Below are 7,567 nucleotides of genomic sequence, written 5' to 3'. Positions count from 1 at the left end.
TAGCCTCAACAAATATAAGAAGGTTGAAATCATACCAACCATATCCCCTGATCATATTGCTTTGAAACTAGAAATCAACTGCAAAAAGCAAGCAGGAAAAATCACAAATATGTGGAGATTAAACAACATGCTACTGAAGGATAACTGGGTCAGGGAAGAAATAAAAAGAGAGATCAAGAGACACACAGAAACGAATGATAATGATATTACAACATATCAAAACTTTTGAGACATGGCAAAAGTGGTCATAAGAGGAAAGTTCATATCATTACAGCTCTATTTCCAAAAACAAGAACGAGGCCAAATAGACAACCTAATGCTTCATCTTAAAAAACTAGAAAAGGAACAGCAAATGAGGCCTAAAGTCAGCACTGGGAAAAAAATCGTCGAAATTAGAGCAGAAATAAATGATATTGAAAACAAACAAAAAATAGAAAAAATAAATGCAGCAAAGAACTGGTTCTTTGAGAAGGTTAATAAAATTGACAAATCTTTGACTAGAGTCACAAAAGAAAAAAAAGGACACAAATAAACAAAATCAGGGATGAAAAAGGGGGAATTACAACTGACATCACAGATAAAAAAGGATCATGCGAGAATACTATGAAAAAGTATATAACACCAAATTTAATAACCTAGAAGAAATGGACCAGTACTTAGAAAAATACAATCTTTCTAGACTGAATCAAGAAGATCTGGAAAATCTAAATAGACCAATCAGCAGTACGGAAATGGAAACAATCATCAAAAACCTACCAAAAAGTAAAAGTCCAAGAACAGATGTCTTTACCAATGAATTCTAAACATTCAAAGAAGATTTAATACCTATTCTCCTCAAACTCTTCTAAAAATCAAAGAGGAGGTAATACTTTCCAACTCATTTATTGAGGCCAATATAAGCCTGATACCCAAACCTGGTAAAGATAACAAACCTGGTAAAGATAACACAAAAAAAGAAAACTACAGACCAATATCTCTCATGAACACAGATACAAAAATCCTAAATAAGATGCTAGTGAACCAAATACAACCACATTTTAAAAAAGTTATATGCCACTATCAAGTGGGCTTCATCTCAGGGGCACAGGGATGGTTCAACATATACAAATCGATTAATGTGATATACCACATAAACAAATTAAAAAAGAATCATATGATCATATCAACAGATGCAGAAATAGCCTTTGACAAGATACATCATCCATTTATGATCAAAACACTCAACAAAATCGATATAGAAGGAAAGTATCGTAACATAATAAAAGCCATCTATGACAAACCCTCAGCCAACATTATACTTAATGGTGAAAAACTAAAAACCTTCCCTCTAAGATCAGGAACAAGGCAAGGCTGTCCACTGTCGCTACTGTTATTCAATGTAACATTGGAGGTCTGAGTGAGTGCACTCAGACAAGAGAAAGATATAAAAGTCATCCAAATAGAAAAAAAAAAGAAGTCAAACTGTCACTATTTGCAGATGACATGATTCTCTCTATATAAAACCCTAAAGACTCCACAAGAACACTACTGGAAACAATAAGCAAATACAGTAAAATTTCTGGATACAAAACCAGTGTTCAAAAATCCATAGCATTTCCATATGCTAATCATGCAGTGTCAGAAACAGAAGTGGAAAAAATAATTCCTTTTGCAATTACAACAAAAAGAATAAAATATCTAGGAATAAATCTAACGAAACATGTATAGGACCTACATGATGAAAACTACAAGACCTTATTAAAAGAAATCAAAGAAGATACAAAGAAGTAGAAAGAGATTCTGTGTTCTTGTATTGGAAGAATCAACATAGTTAAAATGACCATATTATCTAAAGTATCATACAGATTTAATGTAATCCATATCAAAATCCCATCGGTAGTTTTTTAAAAAATAGAACAAAAAATCATAAGATTTGCATGGAAGCACAAAAGACCCCAAATTGCCAAAGCCATCCTGAGAAAAAAGACTGAGGCTGGAGGCAAAACTCTGTCTGACTTCAAATTATAACTCAAAGCGACAGTATTCAGAATGGCATGGTATTGGCAGTAAAACAGACATATGGACCAGTGGAACAGAAACGAGAGTCCAGAAGAAAACCCATGTTTATATGGGCAAATAATTTTTGACAAAAAAGCGAAAAACATACAGTGGAGAAAGGAAAGCCTCTTCAATAAATGGTACTGGAAAAATTGGAAGGCCACCTGCAAAAGAATGAAACTAGACTGTTGTCTTTCACTACACAACAAAATTAACTCAAAATCGATTAAAGACCTGAATATAAGACCAGAATCAATACAACGCATGAAAGAAAACATAGGATCTAAACTCAAGGATCTTGGACTTAAAGATGATTTCATGAATTTGACCTCAAAGGCAAAGGAAGTAAAAGCTAAAATAAATCAATGGGACTACATCAAACTAAAAAGCTTCTGCTCAGCAAAAGAAATCATCAACAAGGTAAAGAGACTACCGTCGAATAGGAAAATATATTTGCAAGCAACGTCTCCAATAAGGGCCTAATATCCAAAATATACAAAGAACTCATATGACTCAATAACAACAAAAAAACTAACAATCCAATCGAAAAATAGGCAGAGGACCTGAACAGATACTTCTCCCGAGAAGACATACAAATGGCCAACAAATATATGAAAAGATGCTCAACATCACTAGCTATTAGGGAAATGCAAATCAAAACCACAATGAAATACCATCTCACATCTGTTAGAATAGCCATAATCAACAAAACAAGTAATAAAAAATGTTGAAGAGGATGTGGAGAAAAAGGAACCCTCATATACTACTGGTGGGGCTGCAAATTGGTACAGCCACTATAGAAAACAGTATGGAGGTTTCTCAAAAAACAGAATTGATCTATCATGTGATCCAGCAATCACTCTACTGGGTATTTACCCCAAAGACTTGAAAACTCATATCCGAAAAGATATTTGCGCACCAATGTTCATAGCAGCATTATTCACGGTGCCCAGGACATGGTAGCAACTGAAGTGTCCTACAATAAATGATTGGCTAAAGAAGTTGTGGCACATATATACAATGGAATATTACTCAGCCATAAGAAGATGAAATACTGCCATTTGTGACAACATGGGTAGACCTCGAGATAATCATGCTAAGTGAAATAAGCCAGACTGAAAAAGTTGAAAATCACATGATATCACTTATATGTGGGATATAAACCTAAAAGCAACAAATGAACAGGACAGAGGCTCAGGGACATGGACAATGCACTAGTGGTTATGAGAGGGTAGGGGATGGAGGAGGAGGGGGGAGGTAGACAGGGTAAAGGGGATCGAATATAGGAGGGTTAGGGGAGGGTGAAGTGGGTAAAGGGAATCAAATATATGGTAGTTGAAAGAAACTGGACTCTGGGTGGTATTTGTACAATAGAATAAATAGATGTAAAATTATGTTGTACACCTGAAAATTATATAATGGTACTAACCAATGTTACCCCAGTAATCTTTAAAAAAAAAAAAAAAAGAAAGGCAAGTTTGCAATTAGTTGCTTGCCTGACGTGGCAGCAAATGTTAATAAAATTGCAAAAAAAAAAAATGTATAAAATAAGTAAGATAATGATTTTCCAACTGGCTTATTCCAGTTCAGGGTCATGAGTGGCCAGAACCTATCCTTGCAGCTCAGGGAGCAAGGCGGAATGCCACCCTGAAGAGGGTGCCCTTCTAACACAGAGCACACTCGCACAGATTCACTCAGACTGAGGCAATGTAGACACGCCATTCGCCTCACATGCTCATCTTTGGAATATGGGTGAAAATATGCGTATCCAGAGAAAACCCACACAGACGTGGGGAGGACATACAAACTCTACACAAACAGTGGCCCCTGCTGGGAATTTTTTTTCCTTATTAATGTTATAATGAAATGACATTGAATAAAACGATATTATTCGAGAACCTGTTGTGTATATTATATCATATATATAAAATACACACACAGTGGAATATTATTCATCTATAAAAAAGAAATAAATCCTGCCATTGGAAACTGTATGAATGGACCTTGAGAGCATTATGCTAAGTGAGCTAAATCAGAGACAAATACTGTATGATCTTACCGATACTCAGAATCTAAAAAGGCCAAACTCACAGGAACGGAAAGTAGAATGGTGGCTGTCAATCGCTGAAGGATGAGGGAAATGGGGCGATGTTGGTGTAAGGATATAAACTTCCAGTTTTAAGATGAAAATGTTTTGAGGATCTGATGCACAGCATTATGGCTATAGTTAACAATAGTGTTTTACAAGCATGAAAGTTCCTAAGAAAATAAATATTAAAAGTTCATACCACACACGGGAAAAGGTAATGATGTGAGCTAATGGAAGTGTTAACTATCCTTATATCGCAATAATTTCACAATATATATTGCATCGTATAGCTTAAATTTAAATAATATTTTATGTCAATTATTCTCAGCAAAGCTGGGGGGAAAATAACAGTACGTGACATTATGTACGCTCCTAAGGCTGTTCTTCAAGGGAAAGGTTCCAGGGACAGGCAGAGGTGGTCTCCTGAGATGAATTCTAGACACCTCACTACTGCTAGGAGGAACTGGCCTCGTGACTATAAAATGGAACAGCACATTTCAGTTGCTGTGGCCTTGGATGTTGGTAGGTCTTGGACCTTGGCAGATCTGGGAGTGGGGCCCTGAGTCCCTCGCCAGAAGCCAGCAGAAACTAACCACTACCTCCCACCTCCCGGGAGGGGAGAGACCTACTGTCCTGCGCATGCGCAGTTCACCCCCGACCCCAGCCTTGGCCATCCCTCCCCTGCACCGCTTTTAGGCTGGAGCATGGTTCCCCACACTTTGCAGGCCCCCTGCAGTGAGTTGCTTCTGCACCGTGACAATAACTGGGGCTTTCAGGGAAGCTTCAATGAGTATTGGGTTTTGCTTGATAAGCGGCGAAAGCGAGACTCCTTACAGAGTATGGGAGAAGGAGCCTCCAACACCTGGGGCAACCAGGTGTTTCCCATCCCAGGTCTTTAATTATGATGTAGAGTTTTGCTTATTGGTATAGACAAATTTCTTTTTAATATTGTTAAGTCAAAGAGCTCTTCCTAGTATGATTCCATTCTCCGAAAGGAATATGAGAAATAATTCTGGAAGGATACACATTAAAATGACGCTACTTATTTTAAGTAGCCACCATATGTGTATATTTTTTTTAATATCCTCTTATACATTTCTGATTTTTATGTCTTCTTTACTTCATTTTTTCTGAGTATGTATGAAAGTAATAATTTTATAATAAAAACTTTACTTTTGATTCATAAATTCACAAAGAACTGGAGAATGTTGGCATTATTTTATGTCTATAAAGCTACCTTTACTTAGTTTTTATGCCAGTGTCAGGATGACATATCCAGAGTCAAGTTAGCTTGATTCAGCACCTAATCCTTGGATTTGAAATCCAGCTTGAATCGATGTGACGGAATCAGTATGTTGCTCATTTACTAAAAGAGCCAGCCTTTTTCATCTATACACTGAGGGCTTGAAGTGGTCAATTATAGTCATCTCACTTCGCTCTCTCTGGAAGTGCTTTGACTCTGGGCCCATTAAGAGCTCCAGCTTGAGTAGTGAGTGATGAGGTTGAGAAACCAGCTATAATGAGCCCAGGAATGCTCACATACACTTACACAAGTGGAGTGATGGTAGGTAGGAGAACAAAGGGATCTAGAGATCTGCTCTAAGTAGAGAGAGATTTAGGGAAGATGGGAAAATGAACAGCAATAGGGATAGACATAGAGATGGGAGCAGGGAAAATGGAAAGGAGAAAAAGAAGAGAAGGAGATACAAAATGAGGAAAAGTGCTGTAGAAGATATTTCAGAGTTCGTGTCCCTCAGAAGAAACGAAATAACACTAAAGTTGAGCTTGGTGATGATTACAAGTATGTAAATAGGTAAAAATTCATTGAACCACACCCATATGGTTTGTATACTGTATTACATGTGTGTTATATCTTAATTTTTAAAAATACATCAAGCTCCAGGTAGGAAGGGGAGTCAAAGAGAATCCACACACATGAATAGGGAGCAAAGTAAAAGGAAGCAAAAAGCAGAAGAAAAACCCGCGGCATCCCCCCCCCAAAAATATCAACTAACAGTTGCTTTTCCTTCTTTCACCTCAGGCTTGGCTACTATCTTAATCATCAAGATAGAAATAACTTGATAGTTATATCAATGTGAACATGAACAAAAGATTCTGATTTAGAGCACCAAAATACTTCAAACAACACAATATAAAGATGATTTTTTTTTTTTTTAGCCCCAGACTAAGAAATACTAAAGCATTTCTTGGATAAACAAATTACATTCAAAAATCATTAATGTCTCCTTGAAGGTGAAACTTTGGGCTCTGGTGTTCGTATTAAGTTATATTTGCAAAAAGCTTAAGCTCTCAATAAAAGCTGTTATTGTTATTGCATGCTTCTATAGTTGGAAGCCCTCACATTTTACAAGGGAAGTGGGGGAAGAAATATTTATTGCCTAAATAATTGCAATTCAATGATGCTATGAGGAATTCAAGGCAATAGCACTTCAAGGTCCTTCTCTGGAGAAGCCACACTGTTTTAAAGCTGAATACTGTAGCGGTCCTTTAGAAATTAACCTTTGGTATGAACTATCTGGGCACCAAGCACTAGGGTGATTTGCTGGACATCGGATTGTTGTCATTTTCTTTAATGAAAGGGTTACTTAACAGCCTTCCGGAGAGATTTTCTGCAATTCTTTGTTTCATGTAATGCAAGTGTGATCCTTGAAAGATAAACCCAGCCCTTCTTGCTCATGATGTCTCTGGCCCAAAGGGCTGTCTCACTACAAACTCCTCATTCTGTCACACTAATGTACTTTTGCCAGAAATCCCTATCTATCCTCTAATAATGTCCATTGTGCATTGTTTGTAAATGAAACAAAATTCATTTGCAGTTATGGAACTTATCCAATTCTCAGTCTCTAAGGGCCAAACTTTTAATAATATCTCCAGTGAGGACATTCAATCTTTACTAAAAATTTCACTGGATATTATTAATTTGTGCTAATCTCCTGAGCTAACCACTTAAAGTTAAAATTAACCAAGTCACACACAGACATTAATAATTTTAGCTCTATAAAATGAAAAGACACAAACAGTAAACAAGATAGCAATAATTATTACAAAATCACTACTCTAGTATAACAAAATTTCATAATATCTATAAAAGCCTGAAAAACCTGTGGCATCCCCCAAAAGAAATATCAACTAACAATTGCTTTTCTTTCTTTCACCTCAGGCTTGGCTACTATCTTAATCATCAAGATATAAATAACTTGATAGTTATATCAATGTGAACATGAACAAAAGATTCTGATTTAGAGCACCAAAATACTTCAAACAACACAATATAAAGATCATTTTATATTGTGATCAACTATTAATGAAAGCTTTTCTTGGTTGCCCTTCATACAGTGTTTCTATTTTGAGAAAAAAAAACTGTTCACTGGTTTGACCAAGTTCTCTTACTATTCATGAGACATTTTTACACTTTTTTTT

The sequence above is a fragment of the Pteropus vampyrus genome, unplaced genomic scaffold (assembly GCF_000151845.1).
Source record: "Pteropus vampyrus isolate Shadow unplaced genomic scaffold, Pvam_2.0 Scaffold674, whole genome shotgun sequence".
Taxonomy (NCBI): domain Eukaryota; kingdom Metazoa; phylum Chordata; class Mammalia; order Chiroptera; family Pteropodidae; genus Pteropus; species Pteropus vampyrus.
The sequence above is the reverse complement of the archived record's forward strand: the minus strand, read 5'-3'. Positions refer to the sequence as shown.